Source organism: Anopheles bellator, chromosome 2 (genome assembly GCF_943735745.2).
Source record: "Anopheles bellator chromosome 2, idAnoBellAS_SP24_06.2, whole genome shotgun sequence".
NCBI lineage: Eukaryota > Metazoa > Arthropoda > Insecta > Diptera > Culicidae > Anopheles > Anopheles bellator.
This window is the reverse complement of record NC_071286.1, coordinates 44,074,530-44,093,579: the sequence shown is the minus strand read 5'-3', so window position 1 is coordinate 44,093,579 and position 19,050 is coordinate 44,074,530. Positions and strand designations below refer to the sequence as shown.

Genomic DNA, 19,050 nt, shown 5'->3' with positions numbered 1-19,050 from the left:
GTGCCATAACTCCATCCTCCCACCGTTGGGTGCAGCGAAACACTAACTGCGACTTTTGTATACCGACCACTGGCGGTGTCAACCCTGGATGGGAATGTCCTTTGTGGAATATTGTTGCGCGCCTTTGCCTTCGAAACACCAGCTGGGACCGGCGCTGATGTGAATTAAGTTACCGACACGCTACTTACGAGCGTAGCGAGTGCTTTGCAATGCCGTCGCTTGCGCTTTTGGCCTCGCGAGCCAAACAGTAATGAGCACCGTCGTGAAACAATGCCGCTGTTGACGTGGTGCTCTGACAGGATGTGCTTCAATTTGAAAACTGTTGAGCAGCGCCGGAAGCGTGTCGTTTGGCAAACTACACGCCGGGTAACTACAATAGAGCCGCGTCTCTTAGGGGGAAACAAGCATGCAACGACACCGTATGTAGTAAGAAAAGTAAAGCAATATGAAACAAGCGAAGAAATATTGCTTAACAATTAGTTGCGAAATTTAAAAACTGAGCCAGTCGACGAAACGCGCATCTGGGTTGACACTGCTAAAATTGACCACACATCAATTTAAATTACGCCTCAATAGCTGCTAATGTACTACACTTTGGTAGAATTGGTAGATGTTACATTTTCCGGAGTATATTGGCGCGTGGAGGCGCCTGGTTAGTTTCGTGAATGGAGACGCCTGGTGGTTGTCTTCATCTAGCGAAGCAGAACGATGGACAGAGAAACCGGCAACGATAGAGTTGGGACAGAGCAGCATCGCCACTGCTACGCGGTGTGCAGAGTGGCGTGACTCGTAGGTGCTAGCCGAAGCTCTGTCTTCTCCGAGCTCCGAGTCGAGAACACGCCGTAAACCATCGCCAGAGGATGACGCTCGTTTCAGCTACGAGCCGTAGGTCTTCCGGGGCACCACCGTCTGCTACTGGTCGCTGTTTATCGTGTGCACTCCGTTTTTGCTGCTCCGTGGTAACCGCCGTGCGCACCGTGGCAGAGGCTAAAAAGTGCAAGATGAATAACTTAATTAATTTGTATATAACAACGTAATTAAGTGAAATTTACAGGCCTATTGTGCAGTGCAGGGCAGTGGAAAACGGTGCCCCGCAGCGGTTACTGTGAGTGGCGGAGCGCAGAATAGTTCTTTCCGGTTGCGAGCGCCGGGCGACTGTTTTGGGACGGCGAATGACTTCGGCCAAGTACTCGCTTTGCATGAAGTTTCTTGCCCGTCGGGCGGAACTTTGCTGCCTCGGTGCCCTCGCCGGATGGTGAAGACAACCCGACTCGATACACGCAACTACAATGAGCAATGGAGAAACTTCTTCGCTAAGAAGAAAAGTTCTCGAGACTACAGTGCGGGAAAAGTAACGCGAGCCGCAGGGCCGACCAAGCTAACCGTATTGCCGTTGCGGACCCAACGAACCGGAGGGGCCAAGTAATGAAAACGGACAATAGTTACCGCGAGGAGCATTTTAATGATGAGCCTGTTGAAGTGGAGCTTTTAAATAGCTGCCACCGTGCCACCGTGCTCTATTCAGCGTACTACAAAGGGTCTTACTGATGCCCGTGCCATTTGCTCGCACTCTGCCACATCATAAACGAGTGCGGGAATGCGGGAAAGCTAAATTCTATTTCATTCAATTTTATCCATCTCAAGTGATTTCCGTTCACATGCAAATTGCACCACACCTTTGTGTGATCCTTTGGAAGACTGCATGCTGCGAAGAGGTGAAATGAATTTATGGAAACGGTTGAACAGAAAAGATCCATCTTTATGGAACTTATTCCACGAATTGAGCCAATTCTTAAACGAGCCGATCACGTTGTTGTCGTCTATTGGATTATTCAAATGTCAAGTTTTCTTTGAGAAACTTTTTCTAAATGCTATCCATGTACCACATAAGCTGCTGGTGCCATCCGCATAGGTTTTCGTTGATATGAACCATAAGTTGGTATTTTTTTACTTATAACGAATATGTGAGCATCGGGATTATCGAAAGTTTAAGATTATGAATACGATGCTACTAATACATAAATGCATTAATTCATAAAACGCACCTTTTATCACAGCGAGTTATTCACAGCTTGTAACTAATTGATTAAAGAATCAAAGCACCAGAGAACTTCATGATTATGGATACTGAATGTCACTTTTGTAGTTTCAAAATGGTGTTCCAGGGAGGACTAATTCGAGTACTTTTTGCTGGAAAACGCGAGTCCCTTATAGTACGGTCACCACGAAATGCTGCCATCGGTATCGGTTATGCTCAGCGAACCAAAATCCAGTAAATTACAATGAGCAGCTCCCATAAATTATTGTTGAAGATTAAAAATAAACGAAGCCACTGGCAGCGCAAAGCTCAGTCTGTTGGTTCACCAACGGGTGCCACGGCGGGTGTACAGCGAAAGTTCTCCACAGAATCAGGTTTAATTTCTTTATCGTATCCGGTCTCCGGTCTCTCTCCCATCAAAATTGACACCAACTTGGCCTGACACGCAACTCCCGCTCCGGGGCTCCTGACTGTGGCCACCGGCGGTATTTGGTCAACTTATCGGAACCGTTCATTATCATGCGCAGCGGCTTCGTGCCGTCCAGGAAACCATAGATTTACTTCGCCACCGGGTGCCGGACGAAAACGTCGACACCGGGACAGAAATTCGCTTTCAGCGTAATTAAAGTCTGGTTTCATTAAAAATACAGGTAATACTTTTCCGGCGAAGAAAGCACCGTTTGCGATGCCGGGCGGACATTCGTCGCATCGCCGGTGGTTTTTAGTTTTATTTCCGTCCACCTGGGAAGCCCCCGTGGTGCGGTGGCTCGGACCTGGCTGGACGCGGGCCTCGGCACCTCGCCGGCCAGCGGCCATTCCAGCGGGCTTGTCGGCGTCGGCGTCTCTGCAAACAGCAGATTATCGCAACCCACACAGTGCAAAGGATTAAAATGTAATCCTATTTTACAGTTTCGAGCCAGCAGGACGAGCGGCACAACAAAGACGTCCACGGTCCCGGCCGAGCCGAGCAGAGCCGAGTAGAGCAGCACAATGTAAATCTAGTCGCTGGAGCAGGGACCGAGCATAGAACAGGCACGGACCAAACATAACAACAGTGGCTGAAAGCCGGTAGAACAACATCATTACCAACAAACGGCCGGTGCTGGCGGTGGAGGGCCCGGCGGTACAATAACAGCAACGCCACCGAGCGACTTGCAACCCGTTCTGACATTTTGAAACATTTTCACTTACTAAAATGGAAAAATACGACTTTCTCATCACCGACCGGCGCACCTGGAGTAACCAGTGCAGTCGATGGCGTTAGCGAAAGCCCTTGCGTGCGGAAGATGCGCCGACGATGGGCGCGAAGACCCGGATGGACCGGAAAGTTCGAGTGTTAAACCCATTGCCACCGAGGGGCCGGGCTAGGTTGGGCTGGGCTAGGCCACTTCCGGCGGGGTGCAGTTGAAAAATAAAGGATTGCATTATTTCTCACGTCCTGTGTGGGTTTCACGGGCACCGCAGACGGCACTGATGGCCGATCGGGGATGGCATCCGGGCATCTGTTTTCGGGGAGGGTTAGCGGGCGGTGAGAGAAGTTGTTTATACTGCCGTCGGTTCATGCATTAATTCATTTCCGTGTGTGTAAGAAGTCTGAGGCATGCCTTGACCGCAGCCTAAATGAGCCCGAACGGGACTGAGGCCAAGGCGTTGAAAACCCACAGCGAACGGTCAACTCCGAATGTGGCCGTATTGTCTTTTGCATTGACCTGGAGCGTTACATAAAATGAGACGATGGTCGTTTGGTTTCTTCCACCGTTTTAGGATCCCGATTAGTTGCCATTCCAGTTCCGGTTGCTTCACCCACCCAGTAAAACCTGAGCTAGTCAAGACAAACTGTCACTACAGTGATCATCACATTGCTTAGCTACTTTATGTTCCATGCACCGTTTGTTGAATTTTATTCCGGACGGGGAAGTTGTACTACTACTTAGGTACTACTTTTAGATATTGATACTATTGCGAAACGATGAGTATACAAAAGAAATCGACTATTGAAATATGGCATAGACAAGCTGTGCTATTTAGCTAAGGCTTACAATGTGGTGCAAAATTCCTATTTATCAACTGATTGACCCACCTAATTTCCGATATACAAATTCCGGTGGTCAAATAAGAGTTCTTTTTTTCGAGATTTGATTATAAAACAGGCTTAATGTTTTTCGACGCTTGAACATTTAATTGAAAGTTTGATACTTTAATATTTTTCTAATAAAAACAATTTTGGTTAAATGTCCGACACGGTTGGCTTGGCAGTAGCCCAATCGGTCGACCTATTTTGAGTACATTTTCGATCGTAACTGGACCTGTTTCGCCAATTGCAACTTGAATTTTGGTCTTGAGGTTGTCCAAAATTGCTGGTTTATTCCCGTAACATAAATATAGATTGTGGCTGTTGCTATATGGCACGTTACGCCGTCCTGTTGAAACGAAATGCCGTCCAAGTTCTCAGTTTCAATTTCGTCGAAAACCAATCAGCCAAAATCCGCACCAAACATTCACTGGTTGTGGGTGCATTGGCTTCTCTTGCACGATATGTGGGTTTTACGACAGTACTGCTTATTAACATAGCCACAGAGGTGAAAATGAGCTTCAATGAAATGTGCTTTTGACAAATGAGTTGACGACCTACCACTTTGGAAATACATTTTTCATATTTCCCCAATTTTCTGGAACCGAAATTGTATTTTATGCATAAATTTGGTGAATCAACCTCTCAAATAAATGATCAAACATCGAAAAATGTTAAGCAATTTTTGGTTTATAACCAATTGAAAAAGAGAACACCCTTTTGACCACCCTGTACAATGATGCTGATCAAGAGAAAGAAGCAAGCAAATTTATTAATGTGTAGGGTTTACATTTCATTGTAAAAACTTGACCACAAATTGTGCGCATCATCCATCTCTTTCTATTTGAACTCTGTTTTTTGAAAAGCAACTCATAATATGCTGGAAATAAAGGATGTAGCTGTAATGTCTTAGGTATAAACGGTGCATTGAATGCATTTGCAAAAAGTAGTAAAAGAAACGAAAATGTTCTTGAATTATTGGAACATACACAGTTTTAAATAATTTGATATGAAAGTGAGTAAGTAAGTAAGTAAGTAAGTAAGTAAGTAAGTAAGTAAGTAAGTATATAAGTAAGTATAGAAGTAAGTAACTAAGTAGGTAAGTAAGTAAGTAAGTAGGTATGTAAGTAAGTAAGTAAGTAAGTAAGTAAGTAAGTAAGTAAGTAAGTAAGTAAGTAAGTAAGTAAGTAAGTAAGCGAGTAAGCGAGTAAGTGATAAAGGTAACTTTCTAAATCATTTCAATCAAATCAAGACAATCGTTAATCAAGACAATGGTTCCATTCGTTCATCAAATGATTTAAACTATCTAAGGTCAGCGTAACAGCCACCGGTTTTCGCTTGTTGACTAGAAAAACCTCCCAACTTGTTCCGTGACGTTGATATTGAAATATTATGCTTTTCAATTCCGCAAACAGTTTTCAATTGTCCATTTTGTTGGATCTTTCCAGATTGGGTGCTCAAAATTGAATTCATCCGGTCGCGCGAACCAAACCTTGCGCGAAACCCTCACCTTCCCAACGCAGGTAAGGTTAACTAATTTCCAACGTAACGGTTCGGAACTCAAGATGTGCCCCGATGAAATGAAACCAACCTAGAGGAGCCATTTATGGTGGGCGTAGATCAACGTGAATTTTGTTCGTAAACTTTCGCAATAAAGTCTTCTGCCCGGCTCGGCCCATCGGCCCACAATGGCCGGGGCTACCGATTTCTCCATTTCTTCAGCTGGTGCTGGTCGTTTTCTCGGTATTTTTCAATCCGTTTCTCGCCCTCTGCGCCGCACGAAGAAGCTCCGTTTAAAGACTGCCCCGATCCGCGTTGGGCGTCTTAAAGTGAAATCGTCGGTTAGCAAAGTGGTCGCCAGACGTCGAGTGTGGTGGGCATCCCCCGCCCTGCCAATCATGCTGCGGTGGTCAGCAGCGTGCCCTGTCTAGCTGACCCCTGGCCCTTAATAGCCGACACCTTCAATTATGCACACTGGACGTTGCTGAAAGGCTCTCCGTATTTTTTTCTCGCTTCGCAGTTGCCTCGCCGAAAAAAAAAACAAGGGGGCCTCTACAAGCCGAAGGTGGGAAGCCAGTGTATGAAGGAAAACACGTGCCAATAGGATGGGCGTCCGTTTGGACAGTGCCCGTCCCGTTCCGGGCGTCTGCAATGAGAAAAGTTTTTTATGGACTTTCTTCAAAGTAGAGGGGAGATGAAAAGAAAAAGGGACTGGCAACACTTTGGCTGGCTCCAAGTGATTTCGTTTCCACCGTGGCGTGGCATCGCGGCGGTGCCCGCTTTCGTTCTGGTCGATAAATTCTTTTCTTGCTTCCTGCCCGGTCCGGTCGGGTAGGCGGACCGGTGACACAGCGCCCCCAGGACGAGTGCATGCGCCGGGCCGAATTGTCCGGTGCAGTTGCAGGCAGTTCCAGCGCGCCTGGGAAGCGCATTTGAGATGCATTTGGCTGAGATTTCTTTGGCTGGTGTCCTCCCCTGCAATTTAGTCCGGCAGTCCGGCGAGTTTCTTGTGATTTTATTTTCCGCCGGCCGGGCTCGGTTTGAGCGACTCGGAAGAGGATTATTGTGATTATTATTTTTATGATGCGGGAGGAAGTGAGTTATGGCTGCATTCAGCTGCAAACAGAAGTTGGGCCTTTGGCCGGTGCACTGGACCAACGTCTGACGCTGGGACTACCCTCAGCCGAACACTTCACGATGGCCGCCCAGTAGACAGTAAATGGGTGGTTTGTTACGTGGACACAGAAATAAACATAACGATGCTTGTGGCGTAACCGCCATTGTTGTCAAACTCTCTCAAGCCGAAAGGGATGAAGGAAGAAGAATTGCAACGGAGTGCAGGGGAGGGTTTTTTTGCACGAGAAAACTAGCAAAAATGGAACTGAATGCGATTAACTTCGTGACGCATTCCAACGAGGATGAGGATTAAATAGTGCCCTGTAAAAATAGAGTGACTTTATGGCTAGCATGCCAAACGTGCAGTTGGCGTGCAGTGAGAAAACTTCACAGTGAAGCTACATTATAAGCGGTCCTTCCGGTTGGAAAAGCTGTGAGTTTTATAAGCTCGGCCCTGTTTTCTTTCTTTCGATTGGATTGGATTGAGCACCAGAAAAATACACACCTTCCAGAATTCAGATGATCTGAATAAAAGTTTTATTAATGTTTCGAAAGTACACAATGAAAGAATTGCTCATGCAGTAAAAACAGTAACACGCATTCCATTCTACTCGAAACCAACGTCGGTTTGGGAACCTGCATTGCCCACAGCACGAGTGGCCATAATCCGTCTTCACTCCAATGTAAATCCCCCCGAAGCACCTAAAGCCCCGGAAGAAAATTGTCCCGAGTGTTACTAAGTCCACGCGCCTTCGCCGTTGCCCATTTATTCCAATCAAGCAGTAAAACGAGGGCCGATAAACCAATGTACCGATCGCATTGGCCCGAACAGAAATGGAAAAGAAGAAATGGGCACATTTTGTCATTCGGCTCTCGGCCGTCGGCCGTCCGCACTGCGATTCGATTTTTATTACTTCCTTATCCCCAATGCCAACGCGGCACACGCAAAAAAAACGATGAAAATTTATCTGTTTTAATTGTCTCTTTTCTAAATTAAAAGAAATTATTATTATCATAAGTTGGCACCGTGCACGCGCCACGGGAATTTAAAAGCCATGCTGCCAGAATGTGAACGAATCGTACTTTTGGCACCGGCAAGGTGGAACTGGCACCGGCAGTGGAAAACGTTTCACATTGGACTAGACAAAATGTCTCACAGTTTGAAAATTGGTTGTTAGAGTGTTTTAGTGAACTTCCCAATTAATACGCTTCTCTGTAATGACAAATTTTACTGAATTTAGTTTGTTGGCAATGAAGTGACTGTCAATTAAATCGTTAACATTAGCTTGAAAAAGAAATGGCGCACAGAGACTTTTCATGATTTGATGGTCGTTTAAATATTCAAACGAACAAACAACGAGCACTATTTATGGCTGCTGGTTTGCCAATGTCTACGAGTTCTCGGGAATTATGGATTCCACCAGCATACCGCTGATACCGGAGCGAGAAAGAAGAACGGGCGCTTGCCGAGTGGTTTAGGGTCTGTGTCTCGTCCCGGAGAGCAAATCCCAGTTCAAATTAACGGAAAGTGGTGCCGAGAATAACGATCCGAGTTTAACGAAAATATTTGTTATTCCATTTCGTGCTAGCTGCTGACTCCGGTTTCCAACTTTAAGCTGGCGCTCAGTGTGGATCACGTGGCGGGTTAGTACAATCAGGACGTAATTAAACTTCAAAGAAAAAAATGTGACTGAAAAGCTAATGAAATCATTTGTTTTCGTCGACGGTAGATAATAACAGTCGATCAACATTTGTTTCTGGCAGATACATTCTGAACGCTGCAGAAAGCTGTTTACTAAAGAACACTACCCAATGGTATAATTAATGTATGCATAGGAATGAGCGATAATGAGAACGCGTTTGAAGTTTCTTTTGAATTGTTTGTTGCATGATCAATTTGATCAAAGAACGTTCGCTTTGGTGTTGGTTTTATTGTAAATAGAAAAACAAATTCTCGAAAGATGTGCTATGGTCAAAAAGGATTTTTTCTTATCCGATTGCAATACCAGTTGACGGTGGCCGCAAGATGAACAACTGAACTGTAAAATTAGTGCACCGAAAAAAGAAACCAATTGAGCATAAGTTTTGTGTACACTTAGCATAATTATTACTTCTGCGATATCAATATCGCGCCTTGCTGCTTCAAATTATGCCCAATGCCCTCGTGGCCTGACTAACTCTCCCCAAAAGTACAAGTAGCGGACGAAGAAAAACTTTTCCGGGGAAACAATGGGCCGAGTGTTGGTTGGTGTTTTCTGAAGATTTCTAGTGAATGAACGGACGACGAATACAAAAAAAAAACGAAGGCCCAAGTTAAGAAGCCGTGGAGTTGGTTGGGAGCTTTCCGGGTTTTTCCGGCTCGAGGGAGCCAAGTAAATCTCGAACTCATCACCAAAACGACAGCCGAGGAGCAGTGAGCAGACAACAATGGCACAACACACAAGGGCTCTCTATCGTTGGCTAGAGAGTGTCAAACTTTTCTAATATCTAATAAACTTTGTGCCGCGGCCCGGCCAGGCCCGTCGGCCGGAGCATAGTTGGGCGAGGCTCTCGGGCCCGTCCACTACTACTCGGTCACACTTTCGCCTGGGTGAACATATTTTCGCCGAATCGGCTCTCGTAAGTAGGCTTTCATCTGTTTTTATCTCTTTCACGGCCCCGACCCTCCCGAGGGCATCGGTCGGATGGTGTTCTGCTTTCTGCCTATCAGGGTACGCTCATCGTCGCCCCGTTCATCGTAGGAAAAGATGTTGTTGGCCGATGTTTGCGTAGAAGCATCTTTTCCCGGCGTCAATCGAAGCGTGGTGCTGCTGTCGGTTCTGTCTCTCGGGACACTTTTTTGTGCGTCAGCTTAGAGCGATCCTTCAACGCGTTTTTAGGACCCCGTCCACCAAAGTGAATCAATCGACACGGGTGTAGAACATCCTTACGGTAAGGACTTGCCGAAAAGAGGGAACTTTTCGTCTTGACGATTTTGGGGCAGGAATTGGCTACCTCACTGCTGGTGGGAAAAGAAGACCATCAATGTTACAGTGTATGCAGAAGGAACATGGTCAAACTCGCTGGTTCCGGTATCGGTAATTGAAAGTATACCCGTACATTAATTACCTAGTTTTTTTTAGTAAAGGATGAATCTTCTACGCACATACCGCAAAACGTATGAAAACACACGCAGTCAGTCTCGGAAGCAGCAAAGTTTCCCGGTCCGTGGCACGTCAGCCGCTCGAATGGCGAAGCATAATCTCTTGGGGGAGAATGTCAGATTTTTGGACTGTCATTTTTACACGTTAAGAAGCGAAGGGAATTAGCGCCCCATTCACTCGTGAAGCTCGTTTCGTGATGCCCACGAGGAAATCATAATTTCTGTCCATTTGGCGTGATGGCAAGTTATGTTTGCGCAATGCTTTGCGTTGCTTCCTTTTATGTAGTTGTTTCACCGTCGCGCACCATCCAGTCCATCAGCCTGTGTCTCTGGAGTCGTTTTTCTCGAGATGTTATTGTTTGTCTCCGGAGAGTTACATTTGGGTGTGTGTGTTTGTGTTTCGGGGTAGTGGTCTCCATTTTTCTTCATCTCCCGCCTAGCGACCGGCCGTCGTGGGGCTCCGAAAATAGTAATCGTAAAGCAAAAGGAAGCTCCCATGATCCTGAGTACCCGGCTGATCTCCGCTGGCGAGTCCCTTTCAACGACTCGGAACCGGTTCGGGAAGGGCCGACGAATGAACGAAACTTTGAGGGAAGCGAAAAAATAGTCAGCGAATTATGGGCAGAAACAACATTGCAACTTTTACATTCCTTTGCCGGGTTCCTCGGTCGACTCTTGTCTCACCGTGTGCCCTGCGATGGTCCCGGTAGCGTCTACGGACGAAATATGTCCACAGCCCAGGCTGCCCAGCATTGCCAACCTTATCGCGTATCATAAAGAAATCCGTTCATCATCGTTATTGAGCAGCTTGCAGGTTGGTCCGGGTGGTAAAGCTCCGCCGGAAGTGTGGGTTTTTATTTGCCGTTTGCTTCGTGGTTTCGGTGGATGGTGTGGACGCTTTTACAAAACTGGTCACGATTTCCCTGTGCTCCCCGGTTGTACAGTTTTTTCCCAGTGGCCACTTGCCGGCGTCATCACGAGCACGAGCTTGTTGAGTCATATATTTCCAGCGATTTTCCTCTCCGGTGAATCGCCACTGAAGGTCCTTCCGGGATACACACCAGCGAACGGTTGGAAGAGCGGGTGGTGAGAGGTTTATTTGAAAAGAAAGAGAGCGAGAACTAGGAATGGCACTTACAAACCACAGTTTCAACGAACCTACTTGTTCGACGCTCCGGAATGAAGTGCAATCAGTTGATAAATTAACGACGCTGCTATCGGATAATTTCACATAAGCTCGCAAGCACGAACGTTATTTTCCCAAGGCGGTTTCCATGGTCCGTTTACTTTTTCCACAGGACAACCGACAGAGGGTGAAAGGCAGAGACTGTTGTCACTTCCTCAACACACGGCATCAGGGTGTAATCATAACGAGCGCGATCGCAAAATTATCAAGTGCCACGTACGTAATTGAAAATATTTGTCCAAAGATGCCCAACTGCAGTTTCTAATTAAAAGGTTTCTGAAAAATCAACACACCCGTCCATAGCACGAGGTAAAACGCAAAACAAGTACCAGAAACCCGCGCACGAAATAAGCCGCCTTCTTGTGTTTAATATCTGCGTTTTTGTGCTGAATTTGCACCACTCGGTATTAAACGCTTTCCCACGAAACGTAACAAAATAACGCTTATGGGAGTACCAAACAGCGCTTTGGGGCGGAAGGGACCGAAAGAATTGCTTTTATTTGAATAATGCTTTGCGTCGGAACGAGAATTGAATTTGTTTGATGACAAATTGATTTTACTCTCGCCCGGCACTGCACCGAAGCCACCGTTCGGGTGCACAATGCACAATGTGAGGCGGTAGAGGAAGCCGCAAAACATAGCTATTTGCACCACCACCCGGCGATGGTGCCAATCTGATGGAGCGATCAGTTTGCCCTCCTGTCTGCAGCGCAGTGCGATTGTTTCTCGTGCGTCACTAGTGTGTGCGCACGCAACCGTGCGCGTCTGTGTGTGGGGCCATGATCCTCACGGCGAGAGTATCCGCTTCGCGTTCGAAATCCCCCGGAAGCCGAATCCATCCCACTGTTCGACCATTTGATGGAACACAGGTTCGGCCACTATGCCCGAGCGGACGGGAAGTGAAAAAAGAGAAGTGGATATTCGAAAACGGTAAACAGAGAAAAAAAGGAAACTAATAAATGGAATAGAATAAATCATGGAAGTGGGGTTCACATTCAAACATACCTGCATAGGTGTCACAAATGGAACGGTGCCGTGGTGTGAACTTTCCACACAAAAAAATCCAAAATAGTAATACATAAAAAACACTTTCCATCAAACGCTGCGTGGTGTTGCGTTGGGTGAAGCGTAATAAATTCACTCACCATAGCTCTGATAGTGCGCCATTTTGTGTTTCCCTGCTTCGGTGGTGGACTCATATGCATTTCGATGTTGACATATCGTGCCACGAGTAAAAGGGAAAAGAATTCAACCGATCGGTGATTTGAAAATAAATAACACGAAAACGTTTCAGCTCAGTTGAAGAATTGTTAGAACTGGAGCAGTGTAATCTACATGTTCGGTACCCTTGTTTTAGGCTACGCAGCTTCAAAAACAAGCGTCATATCAAGGCTATAGCAGCAGGAAGGTTTTTCTTCCTCTCAGGTTCGTCAGCTTCTCAGGAGAGTTGGAAAATTTATTACCTTCTTCGCTTCCGCTGTGTGGCAGCAGGGCTATAACCATCATCAAAATCATCTTTTCCATCATCTTTATCAGCAATGGTGAAATCCAAGAATGGATCCACGGATTGCGCTGCTCTAGGCACGTTGCTATAGCACGACCGGTGAGGCGGTGCCGTGGCTAGTTGGCTGCCGAAATCCTTAGCAGAAAGTATGACTCCTTGGAGACTTCCTCTCAGCTGGCAGTGATTGCCGCAGGCCGTAAGGCTCATCAGCTCATCATTCCGCGCCGGAGTGCTTCGCGTGCTGGAGAGTGTGAATCCCACTAGCTCGTCAAGTTTACGAGATGAAACCGGTTGGCCTTCCTTGCTTCGGTTCACCTTTATCGTACAGAGGAGGCCCTTCCACGGTGGAGGTCCCATTCCGGGACGGCACTCGCCTTAGGACGTGTGAAGCACCGGAAGAAAAAGAATTTTGAGTCTAGTGTTCCCCTGAGACCGATATGATTTTATTTTGTGGTTCTTTAAAAGCTTGTACGGGCCTCGGCCCCCGAAAGCTCTCTCTCGCCCACGGCCACAGTCCAACGCCCACAAGATACAGCGCCGCGTTGGTGTAAACCTGATTTTAACGGGAAACAATGAAGTTGAAATGGTTTTGGTATACTTCGAGGCGCCGCTCGTGGCACCGTGGGGAAACAACATTTTCCTAGTGTCAGTTAGCGAAAGCGAGAGGTGCAATGGAAAAACCGTCAACCTGTCAGAAAGTACTAATCCCCGGGAGAAAGCTGCTAAAAGTATTGCAATGAAGGAAGGCCTTGGGAGCTCGCAAAAATGCGTTCTATCTAATCAATTCAACCTATCAAACGGAAGCACATAAATGTGACCGTTACACTCTTGTTGTTTCATGCGTTTTAGTAACACTGTTTAGGAAACATAAATTGCTTCTCCTTTCTTCAAATTAAAGGTTTTCAACTATGCTTTTGGAATTCAAATTGTTCTCCTAAAATTATTATCCTCTATGTAAACGTGATTGTATAATTTAATTACCATCCTTAATTTGAATCTAGCAACAAAAGTTCATTAAATGCCTCTCTGAAGAGTTCACTTTTTTTCTATTAAATACCACTGAAGGTACAGGAATATGAGGTTTAATATGATTTTCGTCCACTTGTCACCCTTAATATCACGCTGCTATTTGCATCTGAAGGTTTTCCATTCTCGTCTGTGGGCGACATCCAAGATATTTCCAAACCAGCTATGACACGCTACAAACTTTTCCGTAGTACAGTGAAGCAGTAATGGATTGGGCAACCTGCCAATTAAAAGTTTGGTTTGTAAACTTCCCTTTGTTTACCGGCGATGGTACGCAATTAATGCTACGTGATACTCTCAACACCTTAGGGATTTGGTGTTGCAAATTTAGTTTCTTTGTACCATTCTGTCTGATGTTTTAAAACACACTTTATAGACCCCGTAGCCGCCTGGTGTAATATTTGTTTCTAGAGAGTGTTCTACCGACTGACGTGGTACAAATTCGGTTCTACGAACGCTAAAGTTGCGGAAAATAGGAAATTTACGTCACTATAATGTAGCGAAGATTTGAAAGATTTTAGTTAAAAATACAGTTTCCTCATGGTGTTAGTTACATGTTTCAAGAATAACTGTATCCGTTTAGTACAGTTTAACGGTAGCTCACGTTTCGTGGATCCGTATATGATTGAGCTGAAACAGGCACATCCTGTGGCCTCCCTTTATACTGGCAATCCAATTTCGGTTTATGTGTAGTTCAAATCTGCGGCTTTGTTAACTATCATCTGTTCTGTTTACGTTTCTCTCCAGTCCTAACCACTGCTGCCTCTTTTATCATCGTATTGGTGCAATCCGTGCCCGTCTTCAGTTTGTTGTTGGTGCTTTGATCGATACTGTGGTCCCTTTTGTTTTATTGTGGGTTAGGTCGGTCGTTGTGGCGGTTCATTGTGGTGTTTTATTCGAAGTCGTATTGTTTGCTGCCAGAAAAGTTGCAAACCAGCCACCACTATCGTAGATCGGGCCGGTGGTAAAAAGGTGCGGTGTTTCGACGACCGAAGGACAAACGGGCGAGTGAGACTGATTTTGATACGCAGACAATGTGTCTCCCCATAGTTACGCTCGGTTGTTTGACGTGACTCCCCGGGAATCCGTTGCGCTGTGGGGAATATGTAATACACGAAACATCTCCGAGGCTACAAATGGCAGACGACGTTTGCAGCCGTTGTTATTATGTATACGTCTCGTCAGCTAGTGTTTTTACTGCAGGACAGAAAGCCTATGGACAGCTTGCCGAAAGCAAGGTTTGCTGCTGATTGTACCAAGCAATGGTTTTGACAATCTGGATCAATTGTTGGCTGATGGATGAACTTGTTGTTCATTACCGGGTTGTTGTCCAATGCGAATACTGTTTCAGATAAAACAATTACTGTCAAGTAGTGGCAGACACAACGATGGTGAGCCTTGACAAGTTGGGCGGTTTACGGGACATCGAGTTTATCGAGTCGTTGATAAATTGCATCAACTGAAGAATGCAATGGATGGCCATACAATTTGTACTACAATAGCAATTGTTTATGGATTTTGAAGAACATTTTCTGTTTTCGCTTTTGTGATTAATTTTGTAAAATTTTAAATTAACGATAATATTGAGTGCCGCATTTCGGCAACATTATTGACTGATCGGGCTTCGTTGTCACAATTTGTTTTCCACTGCATCCATCAAAGTCTGTAAAATATTCCGGTTCACTCTTCATTTTCCCGTTGTATCTTAACAATCAAATGCAAATCTGCTCTACTTGTCTACTTGACAGAGAAAATATGATAAACAGTGGAAAAAGGCCATTCTGTTTCCATATGTGTTGGGTAAGAAAATCAATTTTTCCTTTACCGTGCCCAATTAGTATATCCACTTGACAAAATCGCATTTCCACAAACTTCATCAGCTGCTGATTTTATTACGCTGGCCCTTTTCATATAGCATTAAAAATATGAAGGAAACAAATGGACCTGGAACCCGGTTTCCCAACACATTCGTCATATTTTTTACACGCACACATCCATACTTACGCTATAAATTGGACCTCACAAATCATCTGTTTCGATTGATTCCATTTTTGAAGCAATTTTCTGAAGCCCGCTCGTTCGTTTAGGTCCGATGGCCCATCGCTTCGCAGGGCACCCGTTTGTCTTTTCACTTTTGACTTAATCGTTGAGTGATTTTGGGTGCAAAATTGAAAAAACCAATTCTACCCTCAGGGCATGGTGGATGGACCCACACGTTGGAAACTGCCAGGATTGGGATACAACCAGCCAACCGTACACGGACATGTGTGGACTTGTAAAGTGGCGTAAAGCTGTTAAGTGTTCCCATTTTTCCTTCATCCTCTTCTTCGTTTCTACTTGTACTTTCCTCTCCAAGATTGTTGAGATTTGGGCAAGATTTATTTATTTCACACTCTGTTGAAGAATATGGCCGGTTGGTAACTTAATGAATTTAGGACCATTGGTTCGCCAAGTTTAATATACATTTTTTTTAAATTTGACAAGACCTGTCATAAATTTATCCATAAGCTCATTGAGACTCACAATTAATGATAAACACCTTGCGCCCCCATCTGCGTCGATTGTATTCGATTGCTTTGCCGCCAAAACGAAGGTCCACATATGTGACATTCGGTGGATGGGCCAATGAATTTGGTCGAAGTTGGTCCGGTAAAATTGGTTCAATGGCAAGGGTTTCCGAAATGGCATTTCTTACCGCGCCAGTCAACCGGAGAGCAAAACAAAAACATTCGCATCGACTCATGAAAACATAATGCGAGTTGCGATGGGGTGCGGTTTCTTTTTGATCGTCGGACGATTTCTGCGTGGGTTCGTGAAATAAGAAAATCGCAACCTCGAACCAGAGCCTTCTGGCTTTGCCCGATCGAGCCCGACAGCTACACCACATCCTTCATTGGCGCGTATATTGCTGGCGCCAGCAAGGAGCTCCTGCTTCGGTGCTCTGCCGAGCGCCACACGCTTTTGCCCGTTATTGGTTTAGGGTAGGTTGCATTATGCGTGAACATAAAAATGGTTTTAGACTCTGTTTATGGATCGGATGGCTTGGGTGGTAGACCAAGCCAAGTCGGCAGACTGGAAGAGGACAAAAAACCGGCAAAAGTAACGCGTAGCCGCTTTCAGGATGTTTTTGTTTAGCCTCTGATACGCTCGTCACTTGCGGCGTTCTGTGATTTTGTTTTTATTTCCCCCAGAAAAGCATCTTTGGCGTCGGATGGGGATAAATTTAGCGTCGGATTCCCCGATGGCTCCGAATGTCGGGGTGGTGTCCCGCCAAAGCCGCGCTTTTTGACGTGTCCAGCTGTCCTGCATAGAAAGTTTATACATTTTGATGTGGGCCTTCGGAATATATTATTTCGTGGAACATGTATAAATGTTTCAACATTTCTCGAACAGCAAATATGAAAAGTACTTCAAATCAAATGCTTCATTAAAACTGGGACTTGAGAATATAAATAAAACAACAATACTAGATACTGTGGCGTTGAAAAGCGTGCAAGATATGTTGCTGCAACTTCTGGAAGCAAAGTGATGAAAGTAATAGTTTCCGATAGCACGGGCACATGAGCACACCAATCGCAAGCGTAGCGTTAATTACGAAACCACATTCTACAGCGAGACGTGCTTAATTGCTTTTGATGTTGTTTCATCGTCTTGCGGCAACGACTTCGTGCGAGCCATGCCACTCGGAGCCATGTTGGCATCGTGGAGCAAGGAATAAAGCTACAAATTCTTCCTCTTCCCCAGATTGCGAAGCTGAACGCTGACGGACGTCCCATCGCATAGCGCTGAAGCGAAAATGTTGTATACTAATTTTATTGCATTTTTATGCCTCACCATAAAGATGCCTCTGGCACTATTAATAACACGAAAATTGTTTAATAACTTGTTTATTTGAGACCATCGTAAAAAGTATGCGACGTCGCAGCGTTGACGCTGCCGCTTTCGAGGTGGCTGCCGAGAAGCCAGAAGCCGGTTATGGCACCGAAGAGGCGCATTTTGGTAGCCCACGTTCGTAGCCCGACAGTTCGAATACCGGCATCCATCTCGGGAGCTGTAATAATCGTACGCTGCCTCATGCCTTAATTTGTTTGCTTGTTTGGCCAGTGCAACTTGTGTGTGGTTGCGGTTGCCAACTTGGAGTGTGTGCTTCGGTACGCTAGATGGCCACCGTGCCTAAAATGTCGTCCGGCCGAGCCTCTTAATTGCCCTGCCAGTTGTATCTTTGTCGCCCTTTGGGGCGAACCACCCAATACCGTGCCGCAATGGGAAGCTTAGGGTAAGCCGTAAGTTGGCCCATAACAAAGCGTGGAGAAGGTAGTAAACATACATATGCTGCCAATGGGTTTAGTGTCTACACGTTGACCACGGCATGGCATCGGTAACTGTTTAACAGCCTAGAGACGAATGGTAGGGTTCGATAAGAATTTAGTGAAATGGCGATTTCGAATTGCGTATATTTAAAAACATTTCTTTGCTTTTTACAATTATAACTGAGGTACAATCGTTTTCAAAAGTGCAGTTTCGTGAGAAAAACAACAAACTTTGAATTATGCATCGCCCTTTTGATTAGACTAGGCGGTTCGTAGCCTCGATAAACAAAACACATTTTTATGGTTTGAAATAAACTCCAATTTATAAATTCCATCCTTGAAGTGAGAAACCGGAAGAGCTTCAAAATATCCTTCCGTAGCTGTTATGATGTCATCATTTGATGAAAAACGCTTATCACGCATGTTTTTTGGGTCTAAAAACAGATGGAAGTCGTTAGGGGCGAAATCTGGTGAATATGGTAGATACTCCAGCAATTCGAACTTTAGTTCATGGATTTTTGTCATTTTCAAAATACTCTTGTGGCCGGGTGCATTGCTCCATTTTTAGCGAATACTGCACCCAATTTGCACAGAGCTTTCTACAACACAATACTTCATTTAAAATATTATTTATACTGCGCAATGAGATGGCTAGGCCTTATATTGAATCTCTTTCAGTGATCAAACGATTTTCTAATACGATATGCTGTATTTTTTCTACGATTTCGGTTGTTGTGTCTGTTTTTTGACGTTTTTGATGTGGATCGTCTTGAAAGGCTAGTACGACCACATTTGAACTCAGAAACATTTAAAATCAACTGAACATTTAAACATTTAAACTCAGAAACCCCCCTTTTAACCACCTAATTAAAGATGAAGAGTCCTTACATACTTTCAACATTCATTCATGAATTTTCTTTTCTTTCAAACCTTTCAAAAATAAAAAAAATCAATCTCAGCACGATAATTGATTTTTTCCATTGTAAAAATGCTGTGACACATCGATATCGCTTGTAAATAAAAAAAACTTGTGATAGATTGAATTGAAACTTACCATAATGAAGAGTATACAAATATAACCAAAATAATCGGCTCGTAGCAGCTCCCTCTGTAATTGAATGGCTACGAACTTATTGAACACACTAGTACTTGGTGAT

At 45.0% G+C, this 19,050-nt stretch overlaps 1 protein-coding gene across 2 annotated transcripts in view; it reads left to right on the top strand.

Annotated features, from left to right (window-relative positions):
• Nucleotides 1-19,050, top strand: part of LOC131209799 (uncharacterized) — a 190,777-nt gene that overhangs the window by 141,973 nt on the left and 29,754 nt on the right. For both annotated transcript variants that reach the window (XM_058202941.1, XM_058202940.1), the window contains one exon: nucleotides 5,558-5,632. The gene's annotated coding sequence lies outside the window, so the exon portion shown is untranslated. The remainder of the gene's footprint in view (nucleotides 1-5,557; nucleotides 5,633-19,050) is intronic.